This window comes from Protopterus annectens, chromosome 1.part0 (genome assembly GCF_019279795.1).
Source record: "Protopterus annectens isolate FY-2018-M chromosome 1.part0, PAN1.0, whole genome shotgun sequence".
Lineage (NCBI taxonomy): Eukaryota > Metazoa > Chordata > Ceratodontiformes > Protopteridae > Protopterus > Protopterus annectens.
Window position 1 is genome coordinate 716,319,447 of NC_056725.1, and position 20,671 is coordinate 716,340,117.

Sequence of the window (20,671 nt, forward strand, 5' to 3'; positions counted from 1 at the left end):
TGGCGAGAGTGCGTGTGGAGCTAGCGTTCTTGTGAGTACCTCTGACTTTTCTATATGGTATAGTAGGACTTCAGCTACAAAAATCAATCTGACAGCATCTCAACTTCACTCCTCCTGAGTAATTGCTCCAAGGGAACAGGGTCTTGTTTCTCAAAGAAAGGCATACACCTAGAAGCAATGTCCAATTTATATTGCTTAAGAAAGGTGTCCTGGGAAGTTCATGTAGCAGGTGTTAGAACATTATCCCTGTTACAGAAGAAGGATTTAGATGTAGAAACAGCTCTAGCAGAATGTGCCTTTGGATGATTTTGCAAGATTCTGTCATCTTTCTCATAACAAAATGCAATGCAATTAGAATGCACATTAAAAGATTCTTACTTGGTAACTTTTTAACCTTTACTTCCTTTCACAATGGAAAAGTACAGTTTTGTACCTACCATAAATGTAGATGTCCGAACAGGATAGCATCTGCAGTCATAACAAATGGGTTGTCCTGTCGTCAGGCAGCCCTTCGGTCGGCCGGATTCCAAAGTCTGGGTCCGGCTTCGGCTGATGTCGCACTTCACCCGACGTCATCTCTGCTGGTCTTCGGGTATAAAGGCATCAGCCGACGCCATTTTCCTCAGTGTTTCTTGCCCCAGATGCCAGTTGCCCTCTTGGTAAGCTAAATTCTGGATAAATGCCAATGTTTCCAAAAAAGTAGAAGGCAAACACAAAAAATAACAATGTATGTACATATATACAAACAAATACACCATAAGAGACTCCCCTCCAGCTAGCTATTAGGAGGGTAAATACCCTAGGAGTACCACAGAGGGGAAGGAGGGTGGGTAATCCTGACTGCAGATGCTATCCTGTTCGGACATCTACATTTATGGTAGGTACAAAACTGTACTATGTCCTTCAAGGATGCATCTGCAGTCATAACAAATGGGTAGAATACCATAGCCAAACTAGGGGAGGAGGAAGAAGAATTATGGTGTAGTTAGGATCCCTTGCAGTACAGCAGTGGCAAACCCTGCTCGGGATCTAGAGTATAGAGGTAAATTATAATGCTTGGCAAATGTATGCACGGAGGTCCAAGTAGCCACCTCAATAATGTCCTTGGTTGCCACTCCTCGTAAGAAAGCTGTGGTAGTGGCTGTAGCCCTTGTAGAATGAGGTCTTATGTTCTGTGGAATTGGTTTTCCGTGGTAGGAGTAACAGAATCTTATGCAATTTCCTATCCATTTGGAGATTGTCTGTTTGGAAATTGCTTTTCCTTCCCTTCCTGTTGCATAGGCTACTAAAAGCTGGTCAGTTTTTCTGTGACCTTTGGTTCTGTCCAGGTAGTAGGGTAACTGTCTATGTACATCCAAGGTATGCAGCAGTCTTTCCCCCCTGTTCTGTGGATTGGGAAAGAAGGTAGGTAGGTGGATTGCCTGGTTTAAAGACACTCTGGATACCACCTTAGGCATAAATGTAGGATTAGTTCTCATGGACACCCTATCTTGATGGAAGATTAGGAAGGGTTGTACTGCCATTAAGGCCTGTAGTTCTGAAACCCTCCTTGCTGAAGTAATTGCCAGTAGGAAAGCAGTTTTCCATGATAGATGTTGAAGATCTGCTGTTGCTGCTGGTTCAAATGGAGGGAGTGTCAGTTTTTCTAGCACAAAGTTCAAGTCCCATGCTGGTAATGGTGGTTTCCTAGGAGGTTTTACATTCTTGATCCCTCTGAGGAACTGCCTGAGTAGAGGATGCGAAAAGACAGGTGGATCGAAGCTGTATTCTGCTGAAATAGTTGATGCATGTATCTTGATGGAGGAATAGGACAGGCCTGTATGTAGAAGCTCTGCCAAGTACTCCAGGATGTTAGCAATATCTATGTTGGACACATCTTTTCCTCTTTCAGTACTCCAAATGACAAATCTTTTCCATTTTCCTGCATAGTTCCTTCTTGTTGAAGGTCTGCGGGCTTCAAGGATAATGTCTTTAACCCTTTGGGATAGGTCTGGGTTAGTTGCTGCTATGTGATGTTCCAGGCAGTCAGTTGCAAGGTTTTTAGGTTTGGGTGCATGATGTTGTAGTTGTTCTGAGTTAACATCAAAGGCATCAGGGTATTGACCACATTCTCTCCTGAGACATGCTCCTCAGCAATGGATACCAGTGTTGTCTTGGCCAATTCGGAGCTATCAGGATTATCCTTGGGCGTTCCTCTTTGATTTTCAGTAGTACCTTGTGCATCAAGGGAAGAGGTGGAAATGCATATGCTGTCAGGCCTTTCCAACTGAAGGATAGAGAGTCCACCTTCCATGCAAGTGGGTGGTATGTCCTTGTGCAGAATTTTTGAGCTGGTGATTGAGTGGGGATGCGAATAGGTCTATTTGTGGCATTCCCATTTCTTTGTGATGGCCTTGAAGATGTCCGGGTGTAGCATCCATTCGTGAGCATCCGAGGTGGTTCTGCTTAACATGTCTGCTAGGGTGTTTTCTTTTCCCGCACAAATATTGCCTGTAACTGGATGTTGTAGCTCAGAGCCATATTCCAAAGGTCCAGAGTCATTCTGCATAGGGGTATGAATGAGTGCCTCCCTGTTTGTTGATGTACCACATGACTGTGGTGTTGTCTGTCCTGATCATTAAATGGCCTTCTTTGAGGAATGGTCTGAATTTCTGGATTGCTAGTTTTACTGCCAGCATTTCTTTTTGGTTTATGTGCAGGTGCAGCTGGTCTGGAGTCCACAATCCTTGTATGCATTTGTCCAACATGTGCGCCCCCCCAGCCTAGGTCTGAGGCGTCCGCTGTGATGGTTTGGCTTGCTTGAAAGTTGTGGAAGGGCAAGCCTGGGTTTGACTGGCATGCTTGAGCCCACCATAGGAACTCCTGTTTCAGGCATGGGATTAGTGGGATTTCGGTTTCTAAGCTGTGCCTGTGTTGAGACCATAAATTCTTTAGGTACCACTGTAGCTTTCTCATATGCAGTCTTGCATGTGGGACCAAGATTATGCATGATGCCATGAAGCCCAAGGCCTGCAGTACTTTTCTTGCTGTTAGTTTGTTCTGCTTTGTTAATGCCAAGAAGTAAAGAGGGAGTTGTATTGTTTTTCTGCAGTTAGGAATGCCATTTGTTTTGCTGTGTCCAATTCGGCACCCAAGAATGTTCTTGTTTGGGATGGTATCAGTCTTGACTTTTGTAAATTGACTGTGTATCCCAGGGCTTGTAGTAAGCAAATGACTCTTTGTAAATCTGTTGTCAGCTTGCTTTTGTTGTCCGCTTGTAACAGGCAGTCATCCAGGTATGGATAAATTTGGATTCCCTGTAGCCTGCAGTGAGCGATTACTGATGCCAGGCATTTTGTGAATACTCTGGGTGCAGTAGATAAGCCAAAGAGCAATGCTGAGAATTGATAATGCTCTGATCCTGTAAGAAATCTGAGGTATCTTCTGCAATTTGGTCGTATGGGGACGTGCAGGTATGCCTCCTTGAGATCTAGAGTTACCAGCCAACACTCCTTGCCCAGCATGGGAAGAAGTTGCTGTAGGGTCAGCATTTTGAATTTTGGGACAATGATGAATGTGTTTAAGACGGACAGGTCGAGAATAGGTCTCCAACTTTTCTCTTTTCTTGGCACTAGGAAGAGTCTGGAGTAGAATCCTTCGCCCTGTTCTGTTATTGGTACTCTTTCCACAGCTCTTATCTTTGTTAATTGCGCTATCTGCTTTAGAGCTTCTGTTTTTTGATTTGGAGGTAGGTTTGGCATTCCTCTTTTTACTGGTAAGGTGTGGAAGTGGAACCTGTAACCTTGGTCTATGGTTTGCAAAATCCACTTGTCTTTTGTGATATAGTGCCAGTTTTTCGAAAATAAGGCTAACTTTCCGCCTAAAGGTGCTGTTATTTGCTCCCTGGTAGGCGGTGTCAGAGCCAAGTCACTGTGATTGTCCTGTTGCAGTGGCAGTGGCTGTGTGTGCCTCGGTTATTGCCTTGCCACTGTCATCCTCTGTAGGCACCTTCTCTGGATTGATTTCTGCCTCTAGAGCGTCTATTCCTGCCTCTTTGAGATTTTGAGGAGTCTGGAAAGGACCAATTTTTGGCAGGCCAGTTCCTGCTAAACCTTGGGGGCTGAACCTGTAAGAAATCCTTAACTGTTTGTACAGATTTTGCCTTCTCTTCCATTTTCTTCATTACTTGCTGAGCAGGTGTACCAAATAGACTGGCCTTATCCATAGGAGCATCTAACAGCTTTGCTTTAACATGATCCGGCAAGACCTGTTCTTTCAACCATGCATGCCTTCTTATCACTGTGCCAGTCATGGCTGATCTAAATGAAGCCTCCAGTGCATCATAGCCACATTTTAAAGAATGGTTACTAACCTGCTGAATGTTATTCACCATTTCTAAAACATATTTCTTATCTAAGGAGTCATCAGTGGACAGCTTCTTAGTTAACTGATCAAGCATAAACTCTTGGTATTGGATCATATGAAACTGACAGTTTAAAGTTCTAGCTGAGAGAGTAGCAGAGGTGTAAACTTTTTCCCCATCTCTAAGGACCTGGATTCCCTTTCAGAAGGAATAGGGTTTTTGCTGAGGTCGAGGCTACTGCCTTAGGCCCCTGGGATATAGTCTCAGGATCTGCAAGTGGGGCCTTGTATAGGTGGTGATGAGTGTCTGGCACCCTGTAAAATCTATCTGGTTTGGCAGGGGCTGGAGGTAAAGTATCAGGAGCAGTGCAAACATCATTAAATGCATCATCCACAACAGGCAGTACTGGAGGTATAGCTAAGGGCCTATGTTGTGGTAAGTGCAGAAATGTCCTAAGCCTTTTTCTTGAATCTGAGAAATCTTGTCCCTGCCATTGGAATTGTTCTCTCATGGCATGTAAGGTTTCCCCAAAGGAAAATTCCTCTGGTGGAGAGGCAGATGGAATGGATTCTTCAGCATCGGAATCTTCATAAGTAGAAAAAGGAGCCTCTGGCTGGTCTGTAATGTCTGAGTCATCCGAAGAATCATCAGAGGACACTGGCTCGGGGGGCTCTGCTCTAGGTCTCTTTTCTGGGGGCTGAGAGGCCCTGTCTGGGTGAGATTGGGATCCCCTAATTAAGGATATTAAATCCTCTGCCAGAGTAAGCATTTGTGAACTAGAAGTGGGCCTGTGTGAGGGGGGCTTAGCAGGCACTGACTTAACAGTTTTGGCTGCTTTAGACCTGGCAAAGGCCTTAATAGACATGGCTGCAGGAGGCCTAGCAGCACCACGTGCTGGGGTAGAGACATCCAAAGGAATGGTGTCTGATAAATCACTAGGAACCACAGTAGTAGGCAAAACTTCTGAGGCCGATTCAACTAAGGTAGCAGGAGCCTCAGTAGTAGTCATGGATTCGGCTGAAGATTGACCGGTTTTCTCGGTTTCAGCCGAAACCGAGACACTCGCGGCTTGCTTAACCGTGGTTTTGGCCGAAACCGCGGACTGCGAGTGTCGGTCTTTTTCTTTGCGTTTTTTAACAATTTGGGTAGTCGGAGGATCCGACGGCATAATGTACGCAAAATCTGAGCCGAAAAACTGTTCAGCAAACTCCGACCGACGCCTAAGCTGTCGCCGGTTGAAGGAAGCACAGGCGAACAGGCTGCTACGTCGTGGTCTGGGCCTAAGCAAGGCAGGCAGTAAGAGTGGAAATCTTTATGAGGTATTTGTTTCCCACAAGTTAAACAGTTATTGACTTTTTCTGACATCGGCTGAGGCAAGAAAGAGTCCCCAACGGGGTACTTAACTTTTTAGAAGTCTTTGAAGTAGTATTCGGTAGTAGTAATCTCTGGATCTGACCGACCGGCACTTGCGAACAGCTTCTGCTTCGGGCGCCACGCGGCAAGAAAGACTGAGGAAAATGGCGTTGGCTGATGCCTTTATACCTGAAGACCAGCAGAGATGACGTCGGGTGAAGTGCGGCATCAGCCGAAGCCGGACCCAGACTTTGGAATCCGGCCGACCGAAGGGCTGCCTGACGACAGGACAACCCATTTGTTATGACTGCAGATGCATCCTTGAAGGACATCATGACATTTCTCTTCCTTTCTTAAAGGTTGTACAGTAAGTACCTAAACCGCAGGTGTATATCTATATGAGGAAAGACATACTTTCCTTGGTTAGACAACAGTGAGAAAAAGAAGAGAAACTGGCCAAACTGACTTAGTAGCTTTTGCAGTCACTATGGACATGAAAGTAGAATTAATAAAGAATGACTTTCTTGGTCTTTATTTTCTTGTTGAAAATAAAGATGGCTTCACACATAAAACCTGTAACACAAAAATACACTTACATGATGTATCCGCCAATGCTTTACAGTACTAACATTTCAACTGGTTGTAAAACAAACTAGTACAAACGGATAAAAAAATTGTTTCACAACCAAACAGTGAATTAACACAAAAAAGAAGAACCAGTTTGATATGGCAGAACTTTTAAAAAATAAAACTTTATTCGTAAAAAAAGAGATAAGCGCTTTCACGTCATACAAGGTACTTCATCAGACTGCAGGAACATTGCAGGAAGTGGCAAGGTAAACAACACGGGTTGTGTTGCAATTGTGCCTCCTTGGACAGGGAATGGTTGTTGTAAAGCTGTCAATGCCAATGTAAGGTCCTTCGTGTATAAACCTGCAAACATTACAGAACACACATTTCTTCATAATCCCCTGCACAAACATGAATTTCCTGTTGTCCGTATCAGTCACTAAAAGGGATTTGATGTTTTTTTCCTTTATTATAAACTGAGGTAATTCTCAAAAGACTTTTCAAATCATCAGGGAATATTAATATCCCAGTTATATCTCACAGAATGAATGCATTTAAAAACATCCTTACTATAAGGGACTGTAAGTATAGGGGTTGACACATCAAATGTGCTATTAATTTTCCTTACTATACTATTTCCACCTGCATATTGCTCAGAATGGGAATTCAATCTTTAAAATGGGTACAAAATGATCATTTTACAGGCCCACAACCTCTTCCATGACTTTCATTAATAAATGTATAGGGTCCCTCCTCACATACCTCTCAAATGTCTTAGTGTAAGAAATCTGGACAAGGCCTGACAAAATGGGGGAACAAAGGACCAAAAATAGGTACAAATGTTAAATATTGCTCTTATAAACATAAGATAGTTACTACAGTAACAGGGTTTGTGTTAATGTATATTTTCTGAAAGATTTGAAGTCTGAAACTCAAATGTATGCCATTATTTAGTGACTTCAATCATCAGATCATCCCAGTAATTTGCCAGAAAAACACAAATATTATGAGTAATAGACCAAGCACATGAGGCAAAAATCTGGACATTCTGCAAAAATCTGGACAGTTGAGAGGTATGCCCCCTCAAAGCAAACATACATATTAATTGATGAATCTCCTTAACAAATAAGTTGTCATTTTATATCAACCTGTACAATCTCACCATTTGACCTTTGACAACACATCTACAGATTGCAACTGTTAAAATGGAGGTATGAATTGGAGAAGGTGACTTGAACAAAGGAAGGGAGAGTTTTTCATAACATGAAATAAATGTCCTACATGGAGACTAGATCTATAATTAAAATCATAAGAAAGAAAAAAAGAATGGCTTAAAAGCTTTAAAAATATGCCAGTGTTTACGACTCTTGACCTGCATAAAAACTGGAAACAGACACTTAATGGACCTTAACTTTGTAGTACCTGAGACCACCTTCAAAACACTCTTAAGAGATACTGTGCAGCTTTAGTAAAAAAGAGCTAAAGTAGGACCCATGCTGCAGTCAAACTCCAAACAAAAAAAATTGCATTTGTCTCTGTCTTGCATGGAAGGATGATGAGAAGAGGAAATGATGCAACACCATTTTCAAAGAAAAATCCACTAACCTAAGACCGAATGAAAAAAAACAACCATGTCATTGGTTTAAGACCACAGAGATTACAATGGAATCTTTCAGTGGGGTGAGTCAACAGGGTCTTTTGAACAGGAATTCAAAGCATGGTGGCCATAAGAAACTGGTGCACCATGGAAAGCCTGATTTTCCTGGGCCATTAAGAAACCACCACAGTCAAATTCTCCAATGACTGTCTGGCTTTGAAAATAAGCTTCATCACTAGGGTAAAGGAAAAAAATTCAGGCAGTGACTAAAAGCAGGAATTATAGAAAGTTACCTGGGACACTTGCTTTTGGTTTGATAGGTGAAAGGATCCTTGAATGAATGGTGTCACTTCTGAAATACTGTTTTGATTGTCAAAAGACTCAAAGTGTACTCATAAGGTATCAAGTAAACCTGCTATGTTTGCCAGATAGGCACATTGAGAATGAGGACTGCAGAGAAAGAAAGAAAGAAAGAAAGAAAGAAAGAAAGAAAGAAAGAAAGAAAGAAAGAAAGAAAGAAAGAAAAAGAAAGAAAGAAAGAGAAAATGTCTACTCTTGAAGGCCAACTCACAAGCGTTAATGTCTCCTATGCAGAATTCCTGCCTGCCTGTTGATTTACCACACCATTGCCATGTTGTGTAGCTGAATGGAAATGTGGCCTTTTGTGAGCTATTCCTGCAAAGTTTTAAGGAGAGAAGGGCAACCATTATCTACAAACATTAGTGTATAAACTACACTCCTGAGTAGACTGCATACCCTATTCTGTGTTGCCAGGGCAGTGTTTCCCCATGATAAAGATTAGGTATTTGTGGTCACTACTACAGATGGGGAAGGGGGAAGGAATTGTTTGTTCACCAGAGTTTCTGTAAAGGCCTGAAATTCAGACAGCAGCCTCCAATAGCTTTGACCAGCATACTATTAAAACCCACTGCAAAACTCTCATACTGTATTTGGCATGTAAGACCATCAAAACTGAAGCCTGCATTTAGCTTAAGGGCCTAAGACATAGACTGGAGGAAAGACAGGGATTGAACCTGCACTGCTTTTAAAAAATGTCCTGAAGCTTGTCAAGGGGTAACAAATGCCTGACAAATCTGGGATCTATAGAGAACCTTAGGAAGTGAAGATTTGCAAAGACATGAGTTAGGTATTTTCAAAGTACTGAGTGATCCCCAAGTAGTGAGAAATGCAGGGTAGAGACTTAATTTGCATGATGATAATGACAAATATTCTCTGACAGGATATAGTCATACAAACAAGGAACCAGATTAATAATGTGTAGTTGTACAAGGCTGCCTCTATCTGCATGTATTTTGTAAACACCTTTGCAGTAAATGTAAGAGCAAAGGAAAGAGTGCAAAACTGACGTCAGCTGACTCCCACATGGAAATTAATGAATATTTTTGACAGTTTCCACCTTTATGTGGAGCTACATGTCTTGAAAGTTTAGAAAGCATATTAAGTTTCCTCTGGATAGACATGAGATGAGTTAACGACGGGTGAGCATAAGTGTAAAATGTCCTGTTAAAGAGTGTCTAGAAAAATATGTCGGTTCTTGTTCATCTTACATTATCTCATGGACGGCTATTTTCTTGAAAGAATTTCTTCACTGTTTCTTATTCGGATATTTTGATAGAGGGAAAATCTGACAAGGGCAGTACTGAGCCGAAGGGGGAGAAGGAGAAAGAGAATTTTAGGCAGCACTCCGACTATGACACTGCTTGCCCACGCTTTGGTTATAAAACACTAAAAAGCCAGGAGGGCTCATCTCCCTATCTGTAACATTCGTCATCTGATAATACAAAACTGGAGATAAGGCATGATAATGAGTGCTGTTGGTTTGGGCAGTTTTAATTTTAGACATAACAACGTGTAGTGAGCCAAACCCTATGAAAAGCATACAGGGCTCTGAGTGGGGCTAGTGACACTTAAAACTTCAAACATATTTTTCATCAGCCTTTGTCAGAAGCAAAGGATTTCTCCACATTTTGAGCTTTTGAGGTAGACAGCTGCACATTACATGTACATGTATATATGGATCAATGTCAGATTATCAAAGTTCCAAAACCTCAAAATTCATATGGCTGAGACCATATGATCGAAGTTTCAGAACTTCCAAGCATTAAAAAGAACTATTTTTCACATTTTTGCAGTTGGGCAAACCCCCCCTGCACCCCCCACCCCCCTGCTAATCAAATATACCAACTCTCACATCATACTACATTGTGGAAAAGAGTAAGTTTCCCATTCTATGCTATTCCGCGATCTCCATTCAAAACGTTCAAAGTTTCAAAACTTTGATCATATAGTCCTGACCATATGATCTTCAAAGTTTCAAGGGACCCATACATATACACACACATACACACATACATTCATACATACAGTATACCTACAAACACACACACACACACACACACACACACACACACACACACACACACTGTAATACAGCGTGTTGGTTCTGACCAACAAAGAGCATGAGCACCTACTCTCCCATAAGTTGTACATGTGTTCTGCTCACTGCTTATATGTGTGACAGATACCACTTTAAGGGCTACTCAGAGTATCTCAGGCACTTAAGTAAATCTGTCAGAGCAAAGTGGATTAAAGGCATGAGCTGCACAGTCCTAATCAAAAGACAAAGGAGTCTCTAGAAAAGAGAAGTTACTACCAAGAACTGTTTGTCAGAGGAAATCCTCAGTGCTTTTTTACCTGGAGGTGGACCAGAACCTGAGACTTTGTAATTTCTTTGCATTTATTATCTGAATTACTTCAAGGTATTGTTTGTTATGTTTTAGTTAGACTGCATACATTGCTGTGCTTTGGTATAACTGAACTTTTATTTTAAAATCTTCGCATCTTTAAAGCCATGGAACGTATCATCATGGACCTCATAAATAAAGACATAGGCAACCTCCAAACCCTGGATCCGACCCAATTTGGTTTCATCAAGGGCAGATCCTGCCTATTAAACCTGGTGGATTTCTTTGAAAATGTGTCCAGGGTCATTGATGAGGGAAAATATATACACACAGTATATCCTCGACTTGGCAAAGGCCTTTGACACAATCCCACACTCAGGAATTACCGATAAACTTGGCAAACTGAATGTGAGCCCCTTTGTTGTAAGATGGGTTGCCAAGTGGCACCCAAACCAGTCACACACTATCAAAGTGGTTGATTCCACATCAACTAGCATACCTGTCACCAGCAGGCTGCCTTACGCGTCAGTGCTGGGCCCCCTACTGTTTGGTATATACTTCTCAGAAGTGAAGGCCAAAACTAAGGAGTTGTGGTTGACCAAGTTTGCAAACGACTGCAAACTGGGTGCAATTATTGAATTCCCAAATGATGTTAGTATACATCAGGAGGGTCTTACACAGACCAACAACTGGTAACTTAATCATGGTCTCAAAGTGAATGCAAAGAAATGCATCATCATTCCCTTTGGTAAAAAAAATGTCCCTTCACACTATCAAATTAACAACAATACCCTATGTACCTATGAAGTGGTAACAGATCTGGGATCACAACTAGACTGTGGCCTTAAGTTTGACAACTGTGTGTCTGCTCTAGTAAGGAAGGCTTTCTACATAGCACACTTGATTAGCAAAGATATCACCTCTAGAACAAAGGAGGTTATAATCCCTCTATACGTGTCACTATTCAGGCCCATAACTGAGTATAATGACCCTTTTGGCATGTATCGTACAAAGCACCTGCAGCAATTGGAGAGACCTCGGAGGTTTCTAACTAAGAAGATCAAGGGCCTCCAACACATGCTTTATACATATACCAAATAACGTCACTGTCACTATACTCAGTATTGTACAGATTTCTTAGGGGAGACTTACACCTGGCTTGCAGAGCAATCTCTGACCCAAACCTAAAGAATTTACTACACATCCGTAAATCAAATGGGACTAGTGCTACCCATTCCTGGGATCTAAATATGGTCTGAGACTTGAATAGGATGTGTTGGAGGGACAGATTTGTCTCCCAGTGATTTCTGCATCTTTAGAATAGGCTGCCAATTCATGTAAAGCAGAGCACCTCTATGACACTGTTCAAAAGAAATATGGACTGGATGAATGGATCGGGCACCATAAATTCTTACCAGGGTAGCACCCACAACCCTCCTGGACATGGGCAGTCATTATTAAATGCAATCCTGGGTATTGACTAGAGCATCTACGGTATTACATTGGGATAAAATGGCTAGGCTTGGAATGACCACCGGGCCGATAGCCTAGTAACCTCCGATGATCCTATGAACTGTTTTTACTACAAAGACCTTTATGTCAGCTGCTTTAGGTTTTATTACCAACAAAACTCCCACACAGACAAATTTTTGTGCTGTAGTCTGTGGTGCTGAAAAAAATGTATGTGGTACATTACAGCTCACCAAAGTTAATACAATTGATCCCATTTGTTTCCACTTGTACTCAAATAGAACTGAGCACATTTGCTTCTGCTTTTATCGAACTTTCTGCTGCAGTCTGACTGTGAGTGAGTATGCCTTGTTCTGGTCACTGTGTTGTCTTGTGCTCTATTTCCAGACACTCTGAAATAGGTAACTGTGATGGTCTTTCTTGCATATGTGTAGCTGTAGCCTAGAAGGCATGGGTGGGAAGGTAAACCTCAGCAAAGTAGGAAGCGGAGGTGATAGACAAGGTTAGGGCTCAAAGAACAAAGAAGGAACCATGGATTCAGAAAAAAATGATGGTCTGTACTGGAGGTCAAAGAGTGAAAGATCCCATGTTTCTGGAATACTACAGCAAATAGGAAAACTGACATCTTAATAAGCACCCTGGGGAGAAGATGTCTGCCCAGATAACATAATTAGAATTGAGACCTTTTCCTTCCTTCAGTGCTGGTAACAATGACATTGGATAAAGAGATAGCTGTACGTCAGGCATAGTGTAAATAAGGTGCTGCATAGTAAGGCACCTGCCCATTGATGTCAATACTTGTAAGACTAGCATTATAAGAGATAATATGTGGTGGGCAGCAGCTGTAGAGCCAACACCTGAATATAGGAGCAATACTGGGCAAGGATGACTTCTTCGGACCTTCAAGATATTCTTTCGGAATTTAGCTGGGCCAGATAAAATGACTTCCTGACTATGTTGAAAACATAATGATTAAATACAACAGGGATATGTTTGCATAAGTACTTAGGTCTCTTATGACGACAACTATCTAAAGATGAGTACCACTTATAAGGAGTGTGTTTTATTTTTGTTCCTTACATAGATGTGATGGCATGACATAGAAGACTAGGTGCTCCTTAGGAGGGAGGAGCACCAGAATGGAGAAAGTACAGTGGTGTACATACCATAAATGTAGATGTTCAAGTGTATTCACTGTTGCAGTCATCACATTTGGGTTATCTGCTTGCAGTAGCCCTCAGTCGGCCTGATTATCAAAGTCTTTGGTCCTGCATCGGTTGCTGTCTCATCTTCCATGATGTCAGGTAGTCAGGGGTATAAAGCATGCAGCCGACGCCATTACATCAGTTTTTCTTGCCCCAGATGTCAGGTGCCCCCCTAATGGGAAGCAATTAAATATATATAAAACCAAACTCGACAAAAAGAAACTGTGTAAAGAAAAAAACTGGATACACTCCAAACCAACGGGTTACTCTATAGTACGAAATCACTCAATCCTAGGGTTACCACCTGTCCCACTTTGCGAGGGACAGTCCCTCTTTGGGCAGTTGTGTCCTGCAAAATATTGTGAGAAAACGGCAAATGTCCTGAGATTTTAGGACAAAAGTATTTTCTATATTGTATGTAATAGTTGCATAAAACAGTTATTCTGTATCTGAAACACCTACATGTTATACGACACAGAATAAGGAACAAAAATGCTACAAGAATAAACTTTTATTCAGGCAAACAACTGACGTTCTGTCCTTTGTACTGGCCGTGGGTATGTTTTTCCCTGCAAAATCTGATGTTTGTAGAACAAATGTCCCACTTTGGCCATTTGGAAAGGTGGCAACCCTACTCAATCCGTAACTCCAGAACACATTAACTTTTTATTAAGCACCACGCATAGGCTTTTCATCAGACACACTCCACCTTCTTCAGAAATGGAAAACAGCTTCTGTCACAAACAGTTACCTGAACAATGGTCTCCACAAGTGCCACAAATCTGCTCCACAAAGTTACGATCCACAGCAGACTCAACAACTGGCAGTATAAGCTTGCATACAGCATTTCACATAACCCTTTCAGATTAACAGTGCAAAGCAGAATTTGGCACCGGTTTTAAAAGATCTCAAACCGCCCAGAAAACTCCTCTCCATTCACAAGTATAGGTATGTATATTGTCTTAAAGGGCTTATTGCACTTTCGGGAATTCAAGACCAACTAATATGTATAAACAAGGTTACACCTCCAACAAAAAAAGTAAATACACCAAAAAGCTTTTAAGCATAGTAAAAGAGAGTACAGGTATAGCCAAAAGAAGTCAGGGGGATGGAGGGAGGGTAACCAGGACTGCAACAGTGAATACACTCGAACATCTACATTTATGCTAAGTGTACACAACTGTACTATGTTCTTCGTGTTTCACCATTGCAGTCATCACATTTGGGTAGATTCCCAAAGCTAATGATGGGAGGAGGAATTTAGATAGCATTAGGACCAGCTATAAGGCCCTGCAAGACTGCAGTGGCAAAGCCAACTCTGGGTTTAGAGAAAATTGGTAAATGGTAATGCTTGGTGAAAGTATGTACAGAACTCCAGGTAGCAGCTTCTAGGATGTCCCTGGTAGGTACACCTTTGAGAAAGGCTGCAGAGGTAGAGCCAGCCCTGGTTGAATGGGGTCTAATCCCCTGTGGGGTAGGTTTTCCATGGTGCTTATAGCAGAAATGAATGCAATGGCCTATCCATTTAGAAATAGTTTGCTTTGAAATAGCCTTCCCTTCTGCCCCTGCAGCAAATGCTACCAGCAGTTGTTCAGATTTCCTTTGAGGTTTAGTCCTGTCCAAGTAAAATCTAAGTTGTCTGTGCACGTCTAAGGAGTGCAGAATCCTTTCCCCTTTGTTCTGTGGATTAGAAAAGAAGGTTGGCAAATGAATGGACTGATTAAGAGCCACACTGGATACCACCTTGGGCATGAAGGAGGGATTGGTTCTGAGGGAAACCCTGTCCGCATGAAAGATGATGAAAGGCTCCACTGCCATAAGGGCCTGTAGTTCAGATACCCATCTTGCTGAAGTAATTGCTAAAAGGAAGGCTGTTTTCCAAGAAAGAAATTTTAACTCTGCACTTGCAGCTGGCTCAAAAGGAGGAAGAGTGAGTTTTTCCAATACAAAGTTAAGGTCCCAGGCTGGAGTTGGGGCTCTCCTGGGTGGACTTAAGTTTTTGGCCTCTCTGAGGAACTGCTTGAGCAGTGGATGAGAGAAGAGGGGTGGTACTGTGTTGTAATGAGCTGAAATGGCTGAGGCGTGAATTTTGATGGAGGAAAAATAAAGGCCCTTGTGAAGCATCTCAGTTAAGTATTGAAGAATCTGAGGTAAATTGGGTGCTGCTGTGCCCATCCCTTGAGTTTGGTTCTAGGCACAGAATCTTTTCCATTTTTCAGCATAAGATTTTCAAGTACTAGGCCTTCTTGCCTCCAAAATGATATCCAACACTTGTTTACTGAGGGATGGTAATGGAGAGATTAGGAAATTAGCCAGGCTGCTAGGGTCAGGGTTTGAAGCTGAGGGTGCAGAATCTGTCTCTCCTGCTGTGACAGTAGGGTAGGGGTCTGAGGCAGTTGCCATGGAGCCAGCAGTGACAAAATGCATAAGAGAGGGTACCAGTGTTGGCATGGCCATTCTGGTGCAATCAGTATCATCCTTGGTTTGTCCTGTTTGATTTTTTGTAGTACTTTGAAGAGGAGAGGCAGAAGAGGAAAGGCATAAACTGATGGATTTTTCCAGCTGAAGGATAGAGCATCCACTTTCCAAGCTTGTTTGTGGGGAGTCCTTGTGCAGAATTTGTCCAACTGGTAGTTCTGGGGGGAGGCAAAACAGGTCTATATCTGGGCTCCCCCATTTGTTTATCAAAATGTTGAAAATCTTTGGTTCCAGTTTCCACTCATGTGGGTCCATGAGATTTCTGCTGAGTTCGTCTGCCAGTGTACTTAGTTTTCCTGGCAGGAATTGAGCCTGTAGATGGACTTGGCAGCTCAAGGCTGTGTTCCACAGAGCCATGGCTAGTCTGCAGAGGGGGTAAGAATGGGTACCCCTCTGCTTGTTTATGTACCACATAACAGTGGTATTGTCCGTCCTTACCATTAATTGTCCTGGAAGAATGTGGTCCTTGAAGGCTGTCAGAGCATTCTGTACAGCTAACATTTCTTTTTGATTGATATGCAGGTGCATTTGACTTGGTTTCCATTTGCCCCGAATGCACTTCCCTGCCAGGTGAGCCCCCCTTGCATAGTCTGATGTGTCTGTTGTTAGGGTTTGGGTGGCAGAGGGTAGAGTGAATGGTAGTCCCTTGTTTTGGTGGCAGGCCTCTGCCCACCAAAGGAACTCTACCTGTACGCAAGTTATAATAGGAATCATTGCTTCTAGATCCTGAGAATGTTGACACCATAGGCTTTTTAAATGCCATTGTAGTTTCCTCATATGCAGTTTTGCATATGGAATTAGTAGAATGCAGAAGGCCATGAACCCCAAGGCTTGCAGTATTTGACTTGCAGATAGCAGGGATTTTGAGGCCATTAGTTTGAAGTAAGTTGTCAAATGAATTTGTTTCTCTGGAGTGAGGAAAGCCATCTGGGAAGGTGTGTTCAAGCTTGCTCCCAGGAATATAATTTGTTGACAGGGTACCAGATGTGATTTATTTTCGTTTATGGTGTACCCCAGACAAGTTAGCACCTTTTGTACAAATGCCAGATGATTCAAAAGTAAGTCCTGGCTTTCTGCCTGAATTAGACAATCGTCCAGGTATGGGTATATTTGAATATTTCTTTGCCTGCAAAATGCAATGACTGGAGCTAGCCACTTTGTGAATACCCTGGGCGCAGTAGATAAGCCAAAGGGCAGTGCAGAGAACTGATAGTGCATGTAGCCTGCTTTGAAGTGCTTATCTTCTGCAAGATTCCCTGATGGGGATGTACAGGTATGCTTCTTTTAAATCTAGTGTTGCCAACCAGGCATCTTTGCCTAGCATAGGAAGTAATTGGTGAAGAGTCAGCATCTTGAATTTTGGAATCTCCAAAAAGGTGTTTAGAGTAGACAGGTCCAGGATATGATAGAGAACTGATAGTGCATGAAGCCTGCTTTGAAGCATAGGTATCTTCTGCAAGATTCCTTGATTGGGATGTTCAGGTAGGCTTCTTTTAAATCCAGTGTTGCCAACCAGGCATCTTTGCATAGCATAGGAGGCAACTGGTGAAGAGTTAGCATCTTGAATTTTGGAATCACCAAAAAGGTGTTAAATATAGAAAGGTCCAGGAAAAGTCTTGAGTAGAAACCTTGTCCCTTTTCCTCTTCCGGTACAGTTTGAATAGCCCTTATGCTTAAAAGAGAGAGTGCTTGCTTTTGAGCCTCTGCCCACTGATTTGGAGGTAGATCTGGCCAACTGTTTGGGGTTGGCAACATGTGGAAGTGAAATCTGTATCCTTGGGAAACTATATTTAAAACCCATTTGTCCTGGGTAATGAGTTCCCAGCTTTTTGCCTGCAAAGCAATCTTTCCTCCTAAAGGAGCAGTCAGTTGAGAAGTGCTTGGAAGTTTTAAAGCTAAGTCATTGAGACAGTTTACCATGGGGGGAGTCTTACTACTCCCTGAAATGGAAGTGGGAGCCCCTCAATGTTTAGTCCTGTGCGTACCCTGGGACTGAAACCTGGGTGTTCTGCTGGTTCTGGGTTTGGACTGAGAAGGCCTGGAAGAGGGAGGACAAGACCAATTCTTAGAGGGCCAATGCCTACTAAATCTTGAAGGTTGCACTTGTAGGAAATCTTTAACAGTTTGCATAGATTTAGCTTTTTCCTCCATCTTTTTAAGAACTTATTCTGCTTTGTTGCCAAACAGGCGGTCCTGACTTAAGGGAGCATCCAGCAATTTAGCTTTAACATGATCTGGCAAAGATTGCTCCTTAAGCCAAGCATGCCTTCTAAGTACAGACCCAGTGACAGCAGCCCTGCAGGATGCCTCTAGTGAATCAAAACCACATTGCAAAGTATGCTTTCCAACCTGTTCAGCAGAATGCATTAAAATCCTGTAAATCCTTACTTTCAGCACAGTCAGGAATCAACATTATTTTCTGTTTAAGCAATCCAATGATATGCTGCTGATACTTTAACATATGAAACTAGTGGTTTAAGGCCCTAATGGCCAAAGTTGCAGAAGTGTATACTTTCTTACCCCATCTATCCAGCACCCTGGAGTCTCTATCAGAGGGGGTAGGATTTTTGGCAGTAGTAGCCTTGATGCCCATGGGTCCCTGTGAAATGGTCTCAGGATCCGCAGTAGGATTTTTAAAAAGGAATTTGTGAGAGTCAGGAACCCTGTAATATCCATCAGGTTTTCTGGGAGCAGAAAGTAAAGAGTCAGGGGCTAAGCTAGATTCAGAAAAGGCATCCTCAACAATGTCTAGTACAGGAGGGATAACTAAAGGCCTGTGCTGGGGCAGGAGTAAGAAATCCCTAAGCCTCTTTTTAGAATCAGAGTAATCCTGGCTTTCCCAGCGAAAGTGCTCCCTAAGAGTATGCAGGGTTTCACTAAAAGAGAAATCCTCTGAGGGGGAAACAAAGGGAATAGAGTCCTCTGCATCAGAATCCTCATAGGTAGTTAAGGGTAAATCCTGGTCATCAGAGGAAACAGAAATTTCAGATTCCTGGTCAGAAGTATCATAAGCAAATTCAGTCCTAGGTCTCTTAGAGGGGAAAGGTTGGCTTCCCCTGATTAAAGTAATAAGGTCTTCAGCCATTCTCATCATCTGTTTTTTAGGCATAGAGGCCTGACCATGCAGTCTGGGAGTCAGCTTTCTGGGCATAGTTTGAGTTTTAGGCCTTGAAGAAGAAGATGGCATCGGTTTAATATGCAAGTCAGTAGGCCTTAATACACCCTCAGAAGCCGGTGCTTGCACAGCGGCTCCAGACCCATCAAAGGTAGACATATCCACAGGTTCCATAGTTGAAGCATCTCGCGGCATACTGGACTCCGAATGGGTCTCAGTAGAGGCCTGCGAATCTGAAGTAGAGGATATCAGGGGCTGCAAAAGCGCCTCACTGAGTACCGGCGAACTGGTGACTGGCTTAGGAGAAGCGTCGTCAGCAGCTTTGGACCTAGGCAGCCTGTCTCTGTCTTTATCTTTGAGTTTTTTCAGAATGTTGGTAGTCAGATGGCTTACCGCAGACATATCTGGATAATTGAACTGAGTACCAAAATATTTCGAAGCGTAAATATACCGACAACGAATAGTTTGTTGCTTAAATAAGGCACAAAACCAGCAGTGAGGCACATTGTGGTCAGGGCATAGGAAAGGAATACAGTATGAACGAAAATCTTTGTGAGGTATTTGCTTTCCACAAGAAATACAATTATTGACTTTTACTGGCATCGGTTTAGAGCAAGAAAAAGTTTCCCCAATGGGGTACTGAGCTTTAGTTGAAGACTTTGGTTCTGAAACTCGAAAATGAAAATTTCAGGAGTCGTCCGACAGGCACTTGTGAACTGCTTCTGCTTTGGGAACTGCACAGCAAGAAATACTGATGTAATGGCATCAGCTGCATGCTTTATACCCCTGACTGCCTGACATCACAGAAGATGAGACAGCAACCGACGCAGGACCCAAGACTTTGATAATCAGGCTGACTGAGGGCTACTGCAAGCAGATAACCCAAATATTTGGTCTTGTCCTGCCTCTGCCAGGCCTTCTCAGTCCAAACCCAGAACCAGCAGAACACCCAGGCTTCAGTCCCAGGGTACGCACAGGACTAAATAGTGAGGGGCACCCACTTCCATTTCAGGGAGTAGTAAGACTCCCCCCATGGTAAACTGTCTCAATGACTTAGCTTTAAAACTTCCAAGCACTTCTCAACTGACTGCTCCTTTAGGGGGAAAGATTGCTTTATAGGCAAAAGGCTGGGAACTCATTACCCAGGACAAATGGTGAAACACGAAGAACATCAAATCTTTACTTTTGCTCCTCACTTGGTACATGAGGGCATGGCACAGAGGATCTGGCACTCTTCCCTTGTATGAAGGAGTAACATTTTGGAGAGCAGATGTTTTTTTCTTGCTCCTCACACAGAACATGAGGGTGTGAAACAGAGGACATGATGCCTTCTTAGGAGGGAGGAATGCCAAATCAGAAAAAAGACCTAGTGTTGAGGTAAGCCCAATCAAGAAGTGGTGCCGGGAGCCAGATTAGCCACGGATCTGCTCAGCATAGGCATTCCAAATCCAAATTAATGTATACATTTGTACAATATACATGGTTTCCTAAAATTACTTTACGTAATTTAACATAATTCAGTCTGAGTGTCTACATATATATTACTTTCTCCATCTGTTTAACTGTTACACAGAATAAAACTCAAGCATCTCTGCATCTTACAAATCCAACCAAAACTATAACCAGAAACCACATAAAAAAAGCTTGAATGTAGTCAACAGAATACATTTAATTTTAATCCATAGTCAACAGAATACATTTAATTTTAATCCCTAAGCACTTCCATTCCCACATGTAATAGAACTTCATCATGATAAAACAATTTAATGAAAAACCCTATATATATATATATATATATATATATATATATATATATATATATATATATATATATAT

General features: G+C 42.4%; 1 protein-coding gene across 1 annotated transcript in view; it reads right to left on the reverse strand.

Annotated features, from left to right (window-relative positions):
- LOC122794261 (forkhead box protein A2-like) overlaps nucleotides 1–20,671 on the reverse strand; it is a 183,101-nt gene that overhangs the window by 2,239 nt on the left and 160,191 nt on the right. The window lies entirely within an intron of this gene.